Raw genomic sequence first — 19,981 nt, forward strand, 5'->3', positions numbered from 1 at the left:
CTAGGTCCTTGTTAAATGTTTCTTGCATTTTGTCTATTCTATTGCCAAGATTTTGGATCATCTTTACTATCATTATTCTGAATTCTTTTTCAGGTAGACTGCCTATTTCCTCTTCATTTGTTAGGCCTGGTGGGTTTTTATCTTGCTCCTTCATCTGCTGTGTGTTTTTCTGTCTTCTTATTTTGCTTATCTTACTGTGTTTGGGGTCTCCTTTTTGCAGGCTGCAGGTTCATAGTTCCCGTTGTTTTTGGTGTCTGTCCCCAGTGGCTAAGGTTGGTTCAGTGGGTTGTGTAGTCTTCCTGGTGGATGGGACTAGTGCCTGTGTTCTGGTGGATGAGGCTTGATCTTGTCTTTCTGGTGGGCAGGTCCACGTCTGGTGGTGTGTTTTGGGGTGTCTGTGGACTTATTATGATTTTGGGCAGCCTCTCTGCTAATGGGTGGGATTGTGTTCCTGTCTTGTTAGTTGTTTGGCATAGGATGTTCAGCACTATAGCTTGCTGGTCATTGAGTGAAGCTTGGTGCTGGTGTTGGGATGGAGATCTCTGGGAGATTTTTGCCATTTGATATTATGTGGAGCTGGGAGGTCTCTTGTGGACCACTGTCCTGAAGTTGGCTCTTCCACCTCAGAGGCACAGCACTGACTCCTGGCTGCAGCACCAAGAGCCTTTCATCCACATGGCTCAGAATAAAGGAGAAAAAGTAGAAAGAAAGAATTAGTAGAAGTAGAAAGAAAGAAAGGAGGGAGGGAAGGAGGGTGGGAGGAAGGAAGGAAGGAGGGAAGGAAGGAAAAAAGAAAGAAAGACGATAAAGTAAAATAAAATAAGATAAAATATAATAAAGTTATTAAAATAAAAAATAATAATTAAGAGAAAAAAAAAAAACGGCCAGATATAGCCCTAGGACAAATGGTGGAAGCAAAGATATACAGAAAAACTCTCACATAGAAGCATACACATACACACTCACAAAAAGAGGAAAAGGGGAAAAATCATAAATCTTGCTCTCAAAGTCCACCTCCTCAATTTGTGATGATTTGTCTTCTAAAGGAGGGAAGGAAGGAAAGAAAGAACAAAGATAAAGTAAAATAAAATAAAGTTATTAATTAAAAAGTAATTATTAAGAAAAAAATTTAAAAACAAAGAAACAAAAAACGGACAGATAGAACCCTCGGACAAATGGTGGAAGCAAAGCTCTACAGACAAAATCTCACACAGAAGCATACACATACACACTGACAAAAAAAGGAAAAGGGGAAAAAATCCTAAATCTTACTCTCAAAATCCACCTCCTTAATTTGGGATGATTCGTTGTCTATTCATGTATTCCACAGATGCAGGGGTACATCAAATTGATTGTGGAGCTTTAATCCGCTGCTTCTGAGGCTGCTGGGAGAGATTTCCCTTTCTCTTCTTTGTTCTCACAGCTCCCAGGGGCTCAGCTTTGGATTTGGCCCCGCCTCTGCATGTAGGTCACCGGAGGGCATCTGTTCTTCATTCAGGCAGGATGGGGTTAAAGGAGCAGCTGATTCGGGGGCTCTGGCTCACTCAGGCCTGGGGGGAGGAAGGGGCACAGAGTGCGGGGCGAGCCTACGGCAGCAGAGGCCGGCATGACGTTGCACCAGCCTGAGGCACACTGTGCGTTCTCCCGGGGGAGTTGTCCCTGGATCCCGGGACCCTGGCAGTGGCGGGCTATACAGGCTCCCCGGAAGGGGGGTGTGGATAGTGACCTGTGCTTGCACACAGGCTTTTTGGTGGTGGCAGCAGCAGCCTTAGTGTCTCATGCCCGTCTCTGGGGTCCGTGCTTTTAGCCGCAGCTCACGCCCGTCTCTGGAGCTCCTTTAAACAGCGTTCTTAATCCCCTCTCCTCTAGCACCAGGAAGCAAAGAGGGAAGAAAAAGTCTCTTGCCTCTTCGGCAGGTCCAGACTTTTCCCCGGACTCCCTCCCAGCCAGCCGTGGCACACTAACCCCCTGCAGGCTGTGTTCATGCCGCCAAACCTAGTCCTCTCCCTGCGCTCCAACTGAAGCCCGAGCTTCAGCTCCCAGCCCCGCCTGCCTTGGCGGGGGAGCAGACAAGCCTCTCGGGCTGGTGAGTGCCGGTTGGCACCGATCCTCTGTGCTGGAATCTCTCTGCTTTGTCCCCTGCACCCCTGTTGCTGTGCTCTGCTCCACGGATCCGAAGCTTTCCCCCTCTTCCACCCGCAAAGGAGCTTCCTAGCTCCCTCCCACTGGTGCAGGTCCCGTCCCTATCCTTTTGTCTCTGTTTATTCTTTTTTCTTTTGCCCTACCCAGGTACGTGGGGGGTTTCTCGCCTTTTGGGAGGTCTGAGGTCTTCTGCCAGCTTTCAGTAGGTGTTCTGTAGGAGTTGTTCCACGTGTAGATGTCGCCACACTGTTTCGATTATTGTAGCTTTGTAGTATTGTCTGAAGTCTGGGAGGGTATTGCCTCCTGCTTTGTTCTTTTTCCTCAGGAATGCTTTGGCAATTCTGGGTCTTTTGTGGTTCCATATCAATTTTAGGATTATTTGTTCTAGTTCTGTGAAGAATGTCATGGGTAATTTGATAGGGATCACATTAAATCTGTATATTGCTTTGGGTAGTATGGCCATTTTAAAAATATTAATTCCTCTAATCCAAGAGCATGGGATATCTGTCCATTTCTTTGAATCATCTTCAGTTTCCTTTATTAATGTTTTATAGTTCTCAGCATATAAGTCTTTCACCTCCTTGGTCAGATTTATTCCTAAGTATTTTATTTATTTTTTTGGATGTGATGTTAAAATGGATTGTTTTTTTAGATTCCATTTCCAGTATTTCATTGTTATTGTAAAGAAATGCAACTGATTTCTGTATGTTGTTAGTCTTGTATCCTGCTACCTTGCTGAATTAGTTTATCAGTTCTAATAGTTTTTGTGTGGACTTTTTAGGGTTTTCTATATATAGTAACATCTTACTGAAAACCCGAATGAATATTCTTGCCAACCCAATATCATGTCATCTGCATCTAATAACAATTTTACCTCTTCCCTTCCAATTTAGATACCTTTTATTTCTTTTTCTTCTCTGATTGCTGTGGCTAGGACTTCTGATACTATGTTGAATAGAAGTAGTGAGAGTGGGCATCCTTGTCTTGTTCCAGATTTTAGTGGGAAGGCTTTCTGCTTTCTACTGTTGTGTATTATATTGGCTGTGGGTTTGTCATAAAAGGTTTTTATTATGTTGAGATATGTTCCCTCTATACCTACTTTGGTAATAGTTTTTATTATGAATGGATGTTGAATTTTATCAAATGCTTTTTCTGCATCTGTTGAGATGATCATGTGGTTTTTGTCTTTTCTTTTGTTGATGTGGTGTATCACACTGATTTGCAAGTGTTGAACCATCCTTGTGACCCTGGGATGAATCCAACTTGATTGTGGTGTATGATCATTTTAATGTATTGTTGGATTCAGTTTGCTAATATTTTGTTGAGAATTTTTGTGTCTATATTCATTAAAGATATTGGCCTGTAATTTTCTTTTTTTGGTAGTGTCTTTCTCTGGTTTTGGTATCAGGATGATGCTGGCTTCATACTATGTCTTTGGGAGTGTTACCTCCTCTTCAATCTTTTGGAAGTGTTTAAGAAGGATCAGTATAATTTCTTCTTTATATGTTTGGTAGAATTTGCCTGTGAAACCATCTGGTCCTGGACTTTTGTTTCTAGGGAGGTTTAAAAATTAAAGCTTCTATTTCAGTTCCAGTAATTGGTCTGTTCAAATTATCTGTTTCTTCTTCATTCAGTTTTGTGGCCTGTATGTTTCTTGAAAGTTGTCCATTTCTTCTAGGCTGTCGATTTTTTTGGCATATAATTGTTCATAGTATTCTCTTATTATTATTTATTTATTTATTTTGTATTTCTGTGGTATCAGTTGTTATTTCTCTTTGTTCATTTGTTCTTTTATTTTGGTCCTCTCTTTTCTTGGTGAGCCTGGCCAGAGGCTTGTCAATTTTGTTTAAGCTTTCAAAGATCCAACTCTTGGTTTTATTGATTTTTTCCTATTTTTTAAATCTCTATTTGTTTATTTCCTCTCTGATCTTCATTATTTCCTTCCTTCTGCTGACTTCTGGTTTTGTTTGTTCTTCTTTTACTAATTATTTTAGGTGGTAGTTTAGGTTGTTTATTTGAAATTTTCTTTTCTTTTTTCTTTCTTTTTTTTAAAATGAAGGCCTGTATCTCTATTAACTTCCCTCTAATAACTTCTTTTGTTACATCTCATAGATTTTGTATGATTGTGTTTATTTTTATTTATTTATTTTTAAAATTATTGATTTATTTGGCTGCGTTGGGTCTTCGTTGCTGTGCATGGGCTTCTCATTGTGGTGGCTTCTCTTTTTGCGGAGCATGGGCTCTAGGTGGGTGGGCTTCAGTAGTTGTGGCTCATGGGCTCTAGAGCACAGGCTCAGTAGTTGTGGCACATGGGCTTAGTTGCTCTGTGGCATGTGGAATCTTCCTGGACCAGGGCTCGAATCTGTGTCCCCGGCATTAACAGGCAGATTGTTAACCACTATGCCACCAGGGAAGTCCCTGATTGTGTTTATATTGTCATTTGTGTCAAGGTCTTTTTAAATTTCCTCTTCGATTTCATCATTGGCCATTGGTGTTTTTAGTAGCATGTTGCTGAGTCTCCATGTAATTTTTTTCTTTCTCATTTCTCTTTCTGCAGTTGATTTCTAGTTTCATGCCATTGTGGTGAGAAAATATGCTTGAAATAGGGCTTCCCTGGTGGCGCAGTGGTTGAGAGTTTGCCTGCTGATGCAGGGGACACAGGTTTGTGCCCCGGTCTGGGAAGATCCCACATGCCGCGGAGCGGCTGGGCCCGTGAGTCGTGGCCACTGAGCCTGCGTGTCCAGAAAACAAACAAACAAACAAACTATACTTGAAATAATTTCTATACTCTTAAAGTTATTGATGCTTTTATTCTTCCCTAGTATGTGGTCAGTCCTAGAGAATGCTCCATGTGCACTTCAAAAGAACGTGTATTCTGGTTTTTTTGGATGTAATGTCCTGAAAATATCAATTAATTTTAAGTGTTTTACTGTATCATTTAGGACTTCTGTTGCCTTATTGATTTGCTGTCTGGAAGGTCTGTCCATTGGTGTGAGTGGAGTGTTAAAGTCTTCTACTATTATTGTATATCTGTCAATTTCTCCCTTTAATTTTGTTAGTATTTCTTTTATGTATTTGGCTGCTCCTATATTGGGTACATATATGTTGACAAGTGTAAATCCTCTTCTTGTATTGATCCTCTTATCATTATATAGTGTCCTTCTTTTTCTTTCTTTATGGCCTTTGTTTTAAAGTCTATTTTGTCTGATATGGGTATCATGACCCCCACTTTCTTGTCATTTCTGTTTGCATGAAATATCTTATTCCATCACCTCACTTTCAATCTGTGTGTGTCCTTTGCCCTAAAGTGGATCTCCTGTAGACAGCATATTGTAGGCTCTTGTTTTTTATTTATCCAATCTGTCAATCTATGTCTTTTGATTGGAGCATTTGGTCCATTGACATTTAAGGTAATTATTGATAGATATGTATTTATTGCCACTTTACACCTTGTTTTCCAGTTGATTTGTATTTCTTATTTGTTCCTTTTTGTTTTTCCTTTTGTGGTTTGATGATTTTCTTTTGTATTATGCTTATGTTCTCTTCCTTTGTTTTTCATGAATCTATTGTTTGTTTTTGATTTGTGGTTACTGTTTTTCAAGTATGTTATTTAACCCATTACTATATCTATTTGCTTTAGACTGATAGTCATATAGGCTCAAACATATTAAAAAAAAAATCCTACATTTTCTTACTCTCCTCCCCTACATTTTATGATTTTGATACTGTCTTTTACATCTTCATGTTTATCTTTTTGCATTTTGGTTATCATCACTTTCACAAAATATTTTTGATTTTTTAAATCTGTATACTGGCTTATTTAAGTGATTTACTTTCCAAATGTGATTTCCCCTTTTCTATAGATTCTTGCTTCTTTTCCATTTAGAGAAGACATTTCAATATTTCTTTTAGGACATGTTTAGTATTGCTGTATTATTTTAGGTTTTCCTTATCTGAGAAATTTTTTATCTCTCCTTCTATTCTAAATGATAATCTTGCTTGGTAGAGTATCCTAGGTTACAGATTTTTCCCTTTCAGGACTTTGAATATATCTTGCCACTCCCTTCTGGCCTCCAATGTTTCTGTAGAGAGATCAGCTGATACCCTTATGGGGATTCCCTTGTAACTAACTCTTTGTTTTTCTCTTGCTGCCTTTAGAATCCTCTTTTTTAAAATTTTGCCATTTTAATTATGATAAGTCTTGGTGTAGGTCTGTTTGGGTTCACCTTGTTTAGGACCCTCTGTGCTTCCTCTACCTGGATATCTATTTCCTTCTTTTGGTTTCACAAGTTTTCAGCCATAATTTCTTCAAATACATTTTCAATCCCCTTTTCTCTTTCTTCTCCTTCTGGAATCCCTATTACACATAGATTGGCACAATTTATATTATCCCATAGGTCTCTTATATTGTTTTAATTTTTCTATCTGCTGTTCTGATTGGGTGATTCCCATTATTCTACCTTCCAGATCACTTATTCATTCTTCTGCATTATTTAATCTGCTATTTATTGGCACTAGCTCAGCTTTTGTCTCAGCAATTGAGTTGTCTAATTTTTCTTGGCTCCTCTTTATAGTTTTTAGTTCCTTTTTACAGTAATCTTCATTTCTGTTGATAGCCTTTCTTAATTCCTTTAGTATTTTCATTATCTCCTTTTTGAACTCAGTGTTTATTAGACTGAAGCAGTTTGTTTCATTGTTCTTTCAGGGGAATTCTCTTGATCTATTAATTGGAAGTGGTTCCTCTTCTTCTTCATTTTACTTATATTTCTCTTACTGTATCAGTTTAGGAGAAACAATTATTTACTGTGGTCTTGGAGGGCTATTTTTATGTGGGAGTGTCCCTGTGTAACCTATGTGGGTTTAATATTTTTGGCTTGAGGGCTGTTTTTAGTAAAGATGCCTGCCACATCTTTCCTCAATGTGTGATGGCAATCATCCCCTTGACAGGGGATTGTGACTGGTGTTGTGGTGTCCAGAGCTTGCACTGGATGTTGAGCAGTGCCTCCTCTTGGCTTTATGGTTGTCACAGCCCTTTTAGAGGGCAGAGTCTGCTCCCTAGTTGTTGGAGTAGGAGCCCCCAGATCTGCTTCTTTTTTTTTACTTTTTTTTTTTCTGGCCACGACTTGTGGCATGCAGGATCTTAGTTCCCTGACCAGGGATTGAATCCATGCCCCATGCAGTGGAAGCACAGAGTCCTAACCACTGGACCACCAGGGAATCCCCACCACCCGCCACCCCCTGATCTATTTCTGAGCTGTGGTGTGAGGTAGGTGGGATTGGAGCACTCCCACTGGGAGAAGAGACACTGAGTATTCCCTGCCAGAGCTGCCCATCAGGGAGTGCACTCTGTGGTGTCATCTGAAACCCATTGTGTGGGCTCACAAAGTACACTGATGTTAGGACTGCCCTCGGCCCCTCGTCAGCCATAGGAATGCAGTCAGTAGGCCTTGGTGTCCTTCAGGTGCTCTGTTTACAAATCCACCAGCACAGATCTGCCAGCACAGATCCACTGAAGTCAGGTACCAGGAACGCAGTAGTCATGCACTTGGACCCACCTTGGGAGCTATGGAAGCAGCCCAGACCTGGCCCTGCCTCCACGTGTGCACACCCTCTAAGCCCAAAGCTGCTAAAGCCAGACCCATCCCAGCTGCGGAAGCACCCATTGTCCACTTGGATGTCCTGCAGGTGCTGAGTTTACAAAGCTGGCAGTGATGGTATAAATCTGCAGATTGCACAACCCTGGGGATCAACTCTGATTTCAGTCCTGGCTCTGATTGCGGGCAACCCGCTTGTGCTTGCACGCTCCCAGAGCTTGTAAAGGTGACACTGAGCCAGTTGAGAGCAGGTGGAGAAAGAGGCTGATATGGTGGGCCCCACCCCTCCCTTCATGCGCCCCTTAACCTTGGTGCTTCACTTCTATGGTGGGCCTGGACTTTTTCTGCATACACCCCCTGGTTGCCACCATACCACATTCCAGCCCCTTCAGGCTGTCTCCATGCAGGATGAGTTTCAGGCTCTCCCTGGGTTTGTCCTCTAAAGCCTGAGTTTTAGCACCCAGCCCCCAAGTGTAGTAGCAGATACGTGTCTCAGGCTGGGGAGGGCAGGGTAGAGGAATGGACTGTCTGTACAGGTCTCTTTCTGTTCTGCCTTCTGCAAACCAGCTGCTGTGCTCTCCTCCAACCCTCTGAAGCTCCCTTTCTGTCCCAGTGATCTTCCCACCAGTGAGGGGGTTTCCCAGGGTGTAGGAACCTTTCCTCTTTCAGAGCTTCCTCCCAGAGGTGCAGGTCTCTTCTTACTTTTTTTTTTTCCTTTCATCCTACCCCATTACATGGAGATCTTTCTTGCACTTTTAGGTTCTGAGATCTTCTGCCCTTGTTCAGTAGGGATTCTGTGAGAATAGTTTCACACATAGATGTATTTTTGGGAGGAGGTGAGCTCCATGTCCTTCTATTCTACCATCATGATTGGAGCCCCTTGAATTATCTATTTTGATTGGGTCTTTTTTTTTTTTTTTGCCATACGCGGGTCTGTCACTGTTGTGGCCTCTCCCGTTGCAGAGCACAGGCTCCGGATGCGCAGGCTCAGTGGCCATGGCTCACGGGCCCAGCCGCTCCGCAGCATGTGGGATCTTCCCGGACCGGGGCACGAACCTGTGTCCCCTGCATCGGCAGGCGGACTCAACCACTGCACCACCAGGGAAGCCCATTGATTGGGTCTTTTTTATATTTTCTATTTCCTTGTTAAAATGATCTGTGTTTAGATCACTTATCTTTCCTAATTCAGTTAGAATATTTATTACCAATGTTTTGAATTCTTTATCTGGAAAATTGTTTATTTGTTTCATTATTTTTTTTAGGGTATTTCTCTTGCTCTTTCAATTGAGAGTAGTTCTGCCTTTTCATTTTACTTAACTTTCTCTGTCTCTGTGAATTTAGGTGAAATGGTTATCTAATGCGGTCTGGAAGGGTGTTCTTATGTGGGCGAGTCCCTATGTAGACTGCATATGCCCAATGCCTCTGGTGGGGGGGTGCTGGATTTGATGTGGACACCAGTCACATCTTTCCTCAGGGTGTGCTGGCTGCTATTACCTTGGTAGGGCATGTGGCTGGAGATGGAAGAGCTAGAGCCTGCATAGGGTGTGAGGCAGGACTTCCTCTCTGCTCAGTGGCCAGCACTGCCCTGACAGGGCTGGAGTTAGTTCCTATGTTGCTGGAGCAGAAGCCCTGAGGTTTGGGCTTGAGCTGTTCTGTTCCCTCCAAGAGTATGTTTTTTTTTTCTCTTTGCACTGGGAACTTTGCCCCAAAGGTGGGAAGTGCTGAAGCAAGTGGGTCTCATGTGCTTACAGAAACCCAGACCTCTGCCTGTGCAGATATCTGTGGCTCTGCTCAGATAGAGCCCATGGTTGTGTCTTTTCCCTGGTTGTGACAGCCCCAGGTCTAGTGCTGCCTTGTGCCATGGAGTGAGCTGGCCAGGATGGTTTGCTTGGCTTGGACTGGGGTACACAGCAAGGTGGCTGCAGGAGTTCTAGCAGCTGCACTGCCATCAGAAGTCTGGACTGCTTCTGCGGCACTGCTTGAGTAAGTGCCATCAATGGCCACCGCTGCCTCACCTGGGCTCTACCCCAGGCCCCTGGGTCACCTCTGTGTCCCTAGGTCAAATCTTTTCCCTAGTCCCGGCCACCCTAGATCAGAGAGGGGTGCATGGCAAGGTGGCATCTGATAGGGCAGGACTCTCTCTGCCCAGCCTGGTGGCAAGCCAGCACCTGTGTGCTCTTCATGAGTGGAGTCTTGGCTTCTCCAGCCTATCTGTCCTAGTGGTTCTCCAAACAGCCAAGGGGGCTTGTCTCCTATTCATGGGACCCCTGGACTGGGATGCTGTCTGTAGCTCAGCTTGCTCACTCCCCAGGGTGAGTGTCCATCTGTGTGATTTTCCTTTCCCTCTGAGTCCCCTCCCTGGGGCACAGGGCCTGACTCAATCACTTTTCTTTCTGTCCTACCCAATTACATGTGTATTTTTTGACAGCCTTTGTTACATAGGAGTCCTTCTGCCAATTTCCAGTTTGTTTTGCATAAGAATTGTTCCACATGTAGGTGTATTTTTGATGTATTTGGAGGGAAAGGTGAACTCCATGTCCTCTTACTTGGACATCTTGATTTCCTTCCCTGCTTATGATTTATAAAAAGTGATTTCTTAAAACAAATGATATTTCAATTAGGATTAATGTTGTAAATGTCCTCTAAGCATTGCTTTAGCTGTGTCCTACAAATTTTGATATATTGTGTTTTCATTTTCATTGAAAATATTTTCTATTTTTAACCTTTGGCTTCCTCCTTTTGTTTAGAACAGTTTTAGAACGGTTGTTTAATTTCCAAAATTTGAACTTTTTCAGTTACCTTTCTGTTATTATTACTATTTTAATTTTATTATAGTCAGGAAACATACTTTGTATGATTTATTTTAAAATTTGTCGAGGTTTTATGGTCCTGAGTATGGTCTATCTTTGTGAATGTTCCATGTGCACATGAAAGCAATATTATTCTACTACTGTCGTATTGATAAATTCTACAAATGTCAGTTAGGACTAATTTGTTAATTGTATATTCAGATAATCCATGTAGTGATTTTGTGTCAACTTGTTCTGTCAATTACTGAGAGACGAGTTTCAAATTCTGTAACTATTAATGTACTATTACTCAGCTATCAAAAAGAATGAAATAGGGCTTCCATGGTGGCGCAGTGGTTGGGAGTCCGCCTGCCGATGCAGGGGACACGGGTTCGTGCCCCGGTCCGGGAAGATCCCACATGCCGTGGAGCGGCTAGTCCTGTGAGCCATGGCCGCTGAGCCTGCACGTCCAGAGCCTGTGCTCTGCAACGGGAGAGGCCACAACAGTGAGAGGCCCGTGTACCACAAAAAAAAAAAAAAAAAAAAAAAAAAAAAGAATGCAATAATGCCATTTGTAGGAACATGAATGGACCTAGAGATGATCATACTAAGTGAAGTAAGTCAGACAGAGAAAAACAAATACCATATGATGTCACTCATATTTGGAATCTAAAAAAAATGAAACAAATGAACTTATTTACAAAGCAGAAACAGACTCACAGACTTAGAAAACAAACTATGGTTACCAAACAGGAAAAGTGGTGGGGAGGGATAAATTAGGAGTTGGGAATTAACATATACACACTACTATGTATAAAGTAATCAACAAGGACCTACTGTATAGCACAGGGAACTCATCTCAATATTCTGTAATAACCTAAATGGGAAAAGAATCTGAAAAATAAAGATAAATGTATTGATATATGTATAATTGAACCACTTTGCTGTACATCTGAAACTAACACAACATTGTAAATTAACTATAATCCAATATAAAATAAAAATTAAAAAGGGACTTCCCTGGCAGTCCAGTAGTTAAGACTCTGTGCTTCCAATGCAGGGGGCACAGGTTCAATCCCTGGTTGGGGAACTAAAATCCCACATGCTGCATGGAATTGCCAAAAAAATAAGAAAACAAAATCTGTAACTATTTCTTTTTGAATTTTATTTTTTTATACAGCAGGTTCTTAGTAGTTATCTATTTTAGACATATTAGTGTATATATGTCAATCCAAATCTCCCAATTCATCACACCACCACCACCACCACCACCACCACCACCACCACCCCCTGCCACTTACCCCCCTTGGTGTCCATACATTTGTTCTCTACACGTGTGTCTCTATTTCTGCCCTGCAAACTGGTTCATCTGTACTATCTTTCTAGGTTCCATATATATACGTTAATATAGTGTATTTGTTTTTCTCTTTCTGACTTACTTCACTCTGTATGACAGTCTCTAGATGCATCCACGTCTCTACAAATGACCCAATTTCATTCCTTTTTATGGCTAATATTCCGTTGTATATATGTACCAGTTCTTCTTTATCCATTTGACTGTCGATGAGCATTTAGGTTGCTTCCATGACCTGGCAATTGTAAATAGTGCTGCAATGAAAATTAGGGGTGCATGTGTCTTTTTGAATTATGATTTTCTCTGGGTATATGCCCAGTAGTGAGACTGCTGGGTCATATGGTAATTCTATTTTTATTTTTTAAGGAACCTCCATACTGTTCTCCATAGTGGCTGTATCAATTTACATTCCCACCAACAGAGCAAGAGGGTTCCCTTTTCTCCACACACTCTCCAGAATTTATTTCTTATAGATTTTTTGAGGATGGCCATTCTGACCTGTGTGAGGTGATACCTCATTGTAGTTTTGACTTGAATTTCTCTAATGATTGGTGATGTTGAGCATCCTTTCATGTGTTTGTTGGCAATCTGTATATCTTCTTTGGAGAAATGTCTATTTAGGTCTTCTGCCCATTTTTGGATTAGGTTGTTTGTTTTTTTGATATTGAGCTCCATGAGCTGCTTGTATATTTTGGAGATTAATCCTTTGTCCGTTGATTTGTTTGCAAATATTTTCTTCCACTCTGAGGGCTGACTTTCGTCTTTATAGTTTCCTTTGTTGTGCAAAAGCCTTGAAGTTTCATTAGGTCCCATTTGTTTGTTTTGTTTTTATTTCTATTACTTTAGGAGGTGGGTCAAAAAAGATCTTGCAGTGATTTATGTCAAAGAGTGTTCTTCCTATGTTTTCCTCTAAGAGTTTTATAGTGTTTGGTCTTACATTTAAGTCTCTAACCCATTTTGAGTTTATTTCTGTGTATGGTGTTAGGAAGTGTTTTAATGTCATTCTTTTACAAGTGGCTGTCCAGTTTTCCCAGCACCACTTATTGAAGAGGCTGTCTTTTCTCCATCGTATATCCTTGCCTCCTTTGTCAGAGATTAGTTGACCATAGGTGTGTGGGTTTATCTCTGGGCTTTCTATCCTATTCCATTGATTTTTACTTCTGTTTTTGTGCCAGTACCATATTGTCTTGATTACTGTAGCTTTGTAGTATAGTCCAAAGTCAGGGAGTCTGATTTTTCCAGCTACATTTTTTTCCCTCAAGATTGCTTTGGCTATTCAGGGTCTTTTTTGTCTCCATACAAATTTTAAGTGTTTTTGTTCTAGTTCTGTAAAAAATGCCATTGGTAATTTGATAGGGATTGCATTGAATCTGTAGATTGCTTTGGATAGTATAGTCATTTCTACAGTATTGATTATTCCAACCCAAGAACATGGTATATCTTTCAATCTGTGTCATCTTTAATTTCTTTCATCAGCGTCTTATAGTTTTCTGAATACAGGTCTTTTACCTCCTTAGGTAGATTTATTCCTAGGTATTTTGTTTTTCTTGTTGCAATGGTGAATGAGATTTCCTTAATTTCTCTTTCTGATCTTTCATTGTTAGTGTATAGGAATGTAAGAGATATCTGTGCATTAATTTTGTATCCTGCAAATTTACCAAATTCATTAATTAGCTCTGATTAGTTTTCTGGTGGCATCTTTAGGATTCTCTATGTATAGTATTATGTCATCTGCTAAGTGACAGTTTTACTTCTTCTTTTCCAGTTTGTATTCCTTTTATTTCGTTTTCTTCTCTGGTTGCCATTGCTATGACTTCCAAAACTATGTTGAATAATAGTGGCGAGAATGGACGTCCTTGTCTTGCTCATGATCTTAGAGGAAATGCTTTAGTTTTTCACTATTGATCATGATGTTTGTTGTGGGTTTGTCATATATGGCCTTTATTATGTTGAGGTAGGTTCCCTCTGTGCCCACTTTCTGGAGAGTTTTTACCATAAATGGGTGTTGAATTTTGTCAAAAGCTTTTTTCTGCATCTATTGAGATGATCATATGGTTTTTCTTCTTCAATTTGTTAATATGGTGTATCACATTGATTTGTGTATATTGAAGAATCCTTGCATCCCTGGAATAAATCTCACTCAATCATGGTGTATGATCCTTTTAATGTGTTGTTGGATTCTGTTTGCTAATATTTTGTTGAGGACTTTTGCATCTATATTCATCAGTGATATTGTTCTGTAATTTTCTTTTTTTGTGATACCTTTGTCTGGTTTTGGTATCAGGTTGATGGTGGCCTTGTAGAATGAGTTTGGGAGTGTTCCTTCCTCCTAAATTTTTTGGAAGAGTTTGAGATGGATGGGTGTTAACTCTTCTCTAATGTTTGATAGAGTTCACCTGTGAAGCCATCTAGTCCTGGACTTTTGTTTGTTAGAAGATTTTTAATTACAGTTTTTATTTCATTAGTTGTGATTAGTCTGTTCATATTTTCCATTTCTTCCTGGTTCAGTCTTGGAAGGTTATACCTTTCTAAAATTTGTCCATTTCTTCCAGGTTGTCCATTTATTGGCATAGAGTCTCTTATGATGTTTTGTATTTCTGTGGTATCCATTGTAACTTCTCCTTTTTCATTTCTAATTTTATTGATTTGAGTCCTCTCCCTCTTTTTCTTGATGAGTCTGGCTAATGGATTATCAATTTTATCTTCTCAAAGAACCAGCTTTTAGTTTTATTGATCTTTGCTATTGTTTTCTTTGTTTCTATTTCATTTGTTTCTGCTCTGATCTTTATGATTTCTTCCCTTCTGCTAACTTTGGGTTTTGTTTGTTCTTCTTTCTCTAGTTCCTTCAGGTGTAAGTTTTGATTGTTTATTTGAGATGTTTCTTGTTTCTTGAGGTAGGATTGTATTGTTATAAACTTCTCTCTTAGAAATGATTTTGCTGCATCCCATAAGTTTTGGATTGTCATGTTTTCACTGTCGTTTGTCTCTAGGTATTTTTTTATTTCCTCTTTGATTTCTTCAGTGATCTTGGTTATTTAGTAGCATATTGTTTAGCCTCCATGTGTTTGTGAATCTGTAATTATTATTATGAATCTATTTCTCTTTTCAATTTTATTGGGTTTTGCTTTGTACATTTTGAAATTCTGTTGTTAGTGCAGAAAACATTTAGGATTTTAAAGTCTTGTTGGTGGATTGACTTGTTGAATAATTAACCTATTTTTCCATGGTAGTATTCATTATCCTGAAATCTATCTTATCTGACAATAATACAGCCACTGCAGCTTTCTTTGGATTAATGATTGCGTATATGTCTTCTCCCATCCCTTTACTTTTAATCTATTTATATCTTTGTGTGTTTTTTGAGTACAGCACATATTTGGTGTTGGTTTGTAACATAATTTGACTATCTCTGCTTTTAATTGAAGGGTGTTATTCTATTTATATTTAATGCAATTATTAATATGATTGGATTAAAATTTATCATACTGTTTGTTTTTTGCTATTTTCCCATAGAAGCATACAGGCATTTTTGTGCCTTACTTTGGATTATGTATTTTTTATGGTAAGGTTTTATTTCCATTATTGGCTTATTAGTTATGCCCCTTTTCTGGAATATTTGTAGTGGTTGTTCTTGATCTTTTGGTATAAATCTTTAATTTATCACAGCTTACCTTAAAATAAGTAAGAATTAAAATACTTGAAAAGTTTCTTTCTTTTTCTCTTGATGTCAAGATTTTCTCTTTATCTTTTGTTTTAAGCAGTTAGTTTAAGATGATGAACATAGTGGTGTTTTCGGTATTCATTCTGTTTGAGATTCTTTCAGCTTCTTGGATCTGTGTTTTGATTTTTTTTTATTATTTTGGGAAAATCTTTGCTATTATGTCTTTTAAAAAATTAATTAATTATTTATTTTTGGCTGCATTGGGTCTTCATTGTTACGCACAGGCTTTCTCTAGTTGCAGAGAGTGGGGCCTACTCTGCTGTGGTGCACGTGCTTCTCATTATGGTGGTTTCTCTTTGTTGCGGAGCATGGGCTCTAGGCATGTGGGCATCAGTATTTGTGGCACATGGGCTCAGTAGTTGTGGCTTGTGGGCTCTAGAGTGCGGGCTCAGTAGTTGTGGTGCATGGGCTTAGTTGCTCTGCAGCATGTGAGATCTTCCTGGACCAGGGCTCGAACCCATGTCCCCTGCATTGGCAGGCAGATTCTTAACCACTGCGTCACCAAGGAAGTGCTGGCTATTATGTCTTTAGGTACATATTCTGTCTCATTTTCTCTTTCTTCTCTTTTTGGGTGCCAACTACAAATTGGAACCTGACATCTACCTCTACACAGATTAAATTATGAGTTGCTGCAGCTGCTGACCTTCAATAACTCCTGAAAGGATTTCAGGGTGGCAAGCAGGAATGAGGCACTCTGTGCTCTGGGAAAAACTGGCAGAACAGGTCTTTAGATAGATATTTTTGTGAGAAGATTTTATGAGCCCAATTCCTGTGTCTCCTCATATCTAGAAAAGCAGTAAAATCCTTCGTGGTGACATCTGCTCCTCATGACTAGCGGCGACCTTATGCAAAAAAATATGCACTTGATTGCATATACTCCCCCTTCACCAAAATCACATATATGCTGACCTCTTCCCTACTTCTTTGGAGCAGTTTCTCAGAGTTATCTGAAATGCTGTCTCCTGGGCTATAGTCCTCATTTTGTCCCAAATAAAACTAACACAAATAAAACTTAACTACTACTACTTCTCCTTCTCCTCCTCCTCCTCCTTCTTAAGATGGTGATGATGAAAATGATGTCTCTTCATGCATCAATCTGAATAATTTCTCTTTCTCAATCTTCAAGTTTACTGATTATTTCCTTAGCTGTATTGAGTCTATTTATGAGCCCATCACAGTAATTAAAAAAACAATTATTTATTTAATTTACATTTTTGGCTGCATCACGTCTTAGTTGCAGCATGCGGGCTCTTCGTTGTGGCATGCAGGCTTCTCTAGTTGTGTCACGTGGGTTCTGTACTTGTGGCATGTGGGCTCTCTAGTTGTGGCATGTGGGCTTAATTGCCCCACGGCATGTGGGATCTTAGTTCCCCAACCAGGGATTGAACCCACATACCCTGCATTGGAAGGCAGATTCTTAACCACTGGACCACCAGTGAAGTACTTGAGCACATCACAGTAATTCTTTACCTCTGATATTGTGTAATTTTATTTCTAGCATCTCCATTTGACTTAGATTTTATTTCTCCTTTCAAATTCTTCATCTATTCATGCATGTTGTCTAACTTTTCCACTCACTCATTTAACCTATTAACTATAATTATTTTAATGTCCCTGGTTAATGTTTTCTATATCTAAGCCATTGTTAATCAGTAAATGATTATTTTATTTCTTGACAGTGGGTTGTTTTCCCTTTTTGTTTTTGTAACTCTTTATCAAATGCTTGACATTTTAGTGTTAGTAGAGAATGAGATAAATAGTACTGAAACCTGGAAATGGACATGCTTCTTTTTTTGAGTCCGTCTAGTCAGGAATTGTGACAGGTTACTTTTTCTTGTTGCTACCATTACTTTCTATGTGCCACAGGCTTCAAATTCCTCCAGTGATGGGTTGTTGTATTCTCATGCTTAGGCGGGTGTCAGGGTTGCTGGAGTGTTCTTCTTTGTGTTCATGCTCCCCACTCAGCGTTTACACTTCCTTGCATTCCTGCACAATAGATGAGGTCCCTCTCCAAGCTTATACTCCTGTGGGGAGGAACAATAATTTTCCTTTTACCTTCTAGGTTCTTGGCTAAGACCCTCCTGTAATAAAAGACACATTAACAGGAGAAAAGCAAACAGAAGTTTAATAGCATGCATACCTCCTATATACATGAGAGATACCCAGGAAAAGCAAGTAATTCCCCAAAGTGACTCAAGTCACCACCATCTCCATGTAAACACCATCCCCAGCTAAAGACAAAAGAATATTTGGGGGTGGGGGAAAATGAGTTACGGGATGTTACCAGGATGTTACATAGTAAACAAGGGTAAGGTTGTTATGCAGATTTAAGTCATTGCCTTCTCCATTGACAAGAGTTGTTAGAGATTTAGTCACCCTCTTATTCCTGGTACAGGGAGGGAGATGCCCTTACAAATGGAGGTTTCCCTTATAAATGTAAATGTCTCTTACAAAAGTGTAACTTTAATTCAGTTTTCTGAGCTTCTCCTTTGCTTGCTGTTTCTTAAAAATAACCATCCTAAAATAATCCTTATGCTAAAAAGGCATATTTTGGGGTGGTATATTCTACCCCCATCACTCCTCTCTCAGCATTATAATGCTGCTGCTTGTTATTTGGTGCTAAGCTTGTGCTTACAACCTAAGAATTCTCTGTTACCCTGGTTCAGCTGCAATCTTAGGCTATCTTCTTATGCCTGGGCCTCAGAGGCAGGGCTTTTTTAGTATATTCCTGACCCTGCTTTGTGCTTTGTTCTGTGGTTAGTCTTCGGTGATAGTTTTTGACCATCTCAAAGATGTAAAGTTTTTCGTTTTTTCCTATTCTTATTCCAGCCACCATATGAATTCCTCTGTGCCCTTAAATCAATAGGATTTTCTGTCCCTCCTTCAGTAATTTAAGACATTTGCTTCAGAGCAAAAAGTGCCCAAGGAAAGTAAGTGAGGCTTACTGCTTTCAGAAGCTGCTGATGAGGGTTTGCAAGTCTACAAGGCTGTGGGGTGGAGGGTGAGGCTCCATGCTCTCTCTTGCTCTGCCCCCAATCTCTCTCATTAGCACTGGCTAGACATCTCTGGAATAGAGGTTGCAATTGTCAACAATAACAACAACAAATGCAGAAGGCTGCAAATAAGAAAAGAATTTATCTGGGGTCTTAAGAATTGCAATTCAGGAGACATAGATTCAGGTAGAACTGAAAGAGCGTTCCAGGGAAGAGAAAGACTCAGGGGCTTACAAAGGCAAAAGCCACGAGGCTATGCTCTGACAGAGGAAGGAAATATTTGTCCTTGAGGGACGGCTGTCACAAGTCGTTTCAGATGAAGTGTCCATAAGTATACTGATGTTCTGGATGCCTTTGTCAGAACAATAAATGGTCAAAGAGTCAGATTCCACCCAGGCTGAGACGTGCAAATGTCACACTTCCTCAGTGCCCTCCAGGCTCCATTTTTGGAAAGCCCTCCTAGCAATAACAATTCCATTTTGATTTTCCTTGCACACAACTAAGTGCAAAATATACTTGGGTCTGAGGCCCTCATTCATTTCAAAGTGACACTCAAGTTCTCACTTGTTTTTTTAATACTTGTTAAAAGCTTAGCTAATCCACTCTTATAATTTTATGCTTTAATCTGTTTTTATGGAGGCTACCTCTTTCCTTTGTGCTCTGCCATAAATGAGCTAGACTGTATGTCTACTCATACCTACCACTACCACCCATTTAATCAACCTGTCCTTAAGTTGGAATTGGACCTTTAAAAACATGTTTTGGCCTTTTTAGAGGCCTATTTGGAGCCATATCCTGGCCTTCATAAACAAACTAAGAAGAAATGATTTTCTTTTACTCAGATGATTCTTCTATTCTCCAATTGTGTAGTTCCTGAGGAGCTCATGTAGAAGGAGGGGGGTGGGCCCTGCCGATTACCTCAGCCCTGAGGGATTCAGTCCGTTGGAGCTTCTTCCTGTTTCTCTCTACAAAGAATCCAGAACAGAGGACCCTCCCAGCTCCCATTTCATAGTGTTTACCACCCCCCTCTTCCCCCCTCCCCAGCCCCCCAGATTTTGAGGGATTGCAGGCTGAACATCAAAGTCTGATTATTTGGGAAAAGAAAATAAACACTGACTGCTGTCATAACAGACTACAGAAGGTAAAACATGGCAAAACCATGGCCATGGCATGCAGGGAAAGACCATCACAGATTCTCACTGGGTAAGAGAGGTCTGTGAAAGGGAGCAGAATACAACACCCCAAAATGTGGCACTCTGGCATACAGATTATTTTGAACCGAAGACAATCAAGGCCCAAAAGACTTAGGAAGAGCTTTTAAACTCCCCCTTAACCACCTAAAAGAATTTAGATAGAGGGCCTGGCTCAGGAAGGCAGCTATCACCAGA

At 40.2% G+C, this 19,981-nt stretch overlaps 1 long non-coding RNA gene across 1 annotated transcript in view; it reads right to left on the reverse strand.

Annotated features, from left to right (window-relative positions):
- Positions 1-11,831: 11,831 nt before the first annotated feature.
- The window catches only part of LOC125965101 (uncharacterized), a 150,241-nt gene continuing 142,091 nt past the window's right edge, over positions 11,832-19,981 (reverse strand). The window contains exon 4 of the long non-coding RNA XR_007478604.1: positions 11,832-17,624. This is a non-coding gene — a long non-coding RNA (uncharacterized LOC125965101). The remainder of the gene's footprint in view (positions 17,625-19,981) is intronic.

The sequence above is a fragment of the Orcinus orca genome, chromosome 8 (assembly GCF_937001465.1).
Source record: "Orcinus orca chromosome 8, mOrcOrc1.1, whole genome shotgun sequence".
In the NCBI taxonomy this organism is placed as follows: domain Eukaryota; kingdom Metazoa; phylum Chordata; class Mammalia; order Artiodactyla; family Delphinidae; genus Orcinus; species Orcinus orca.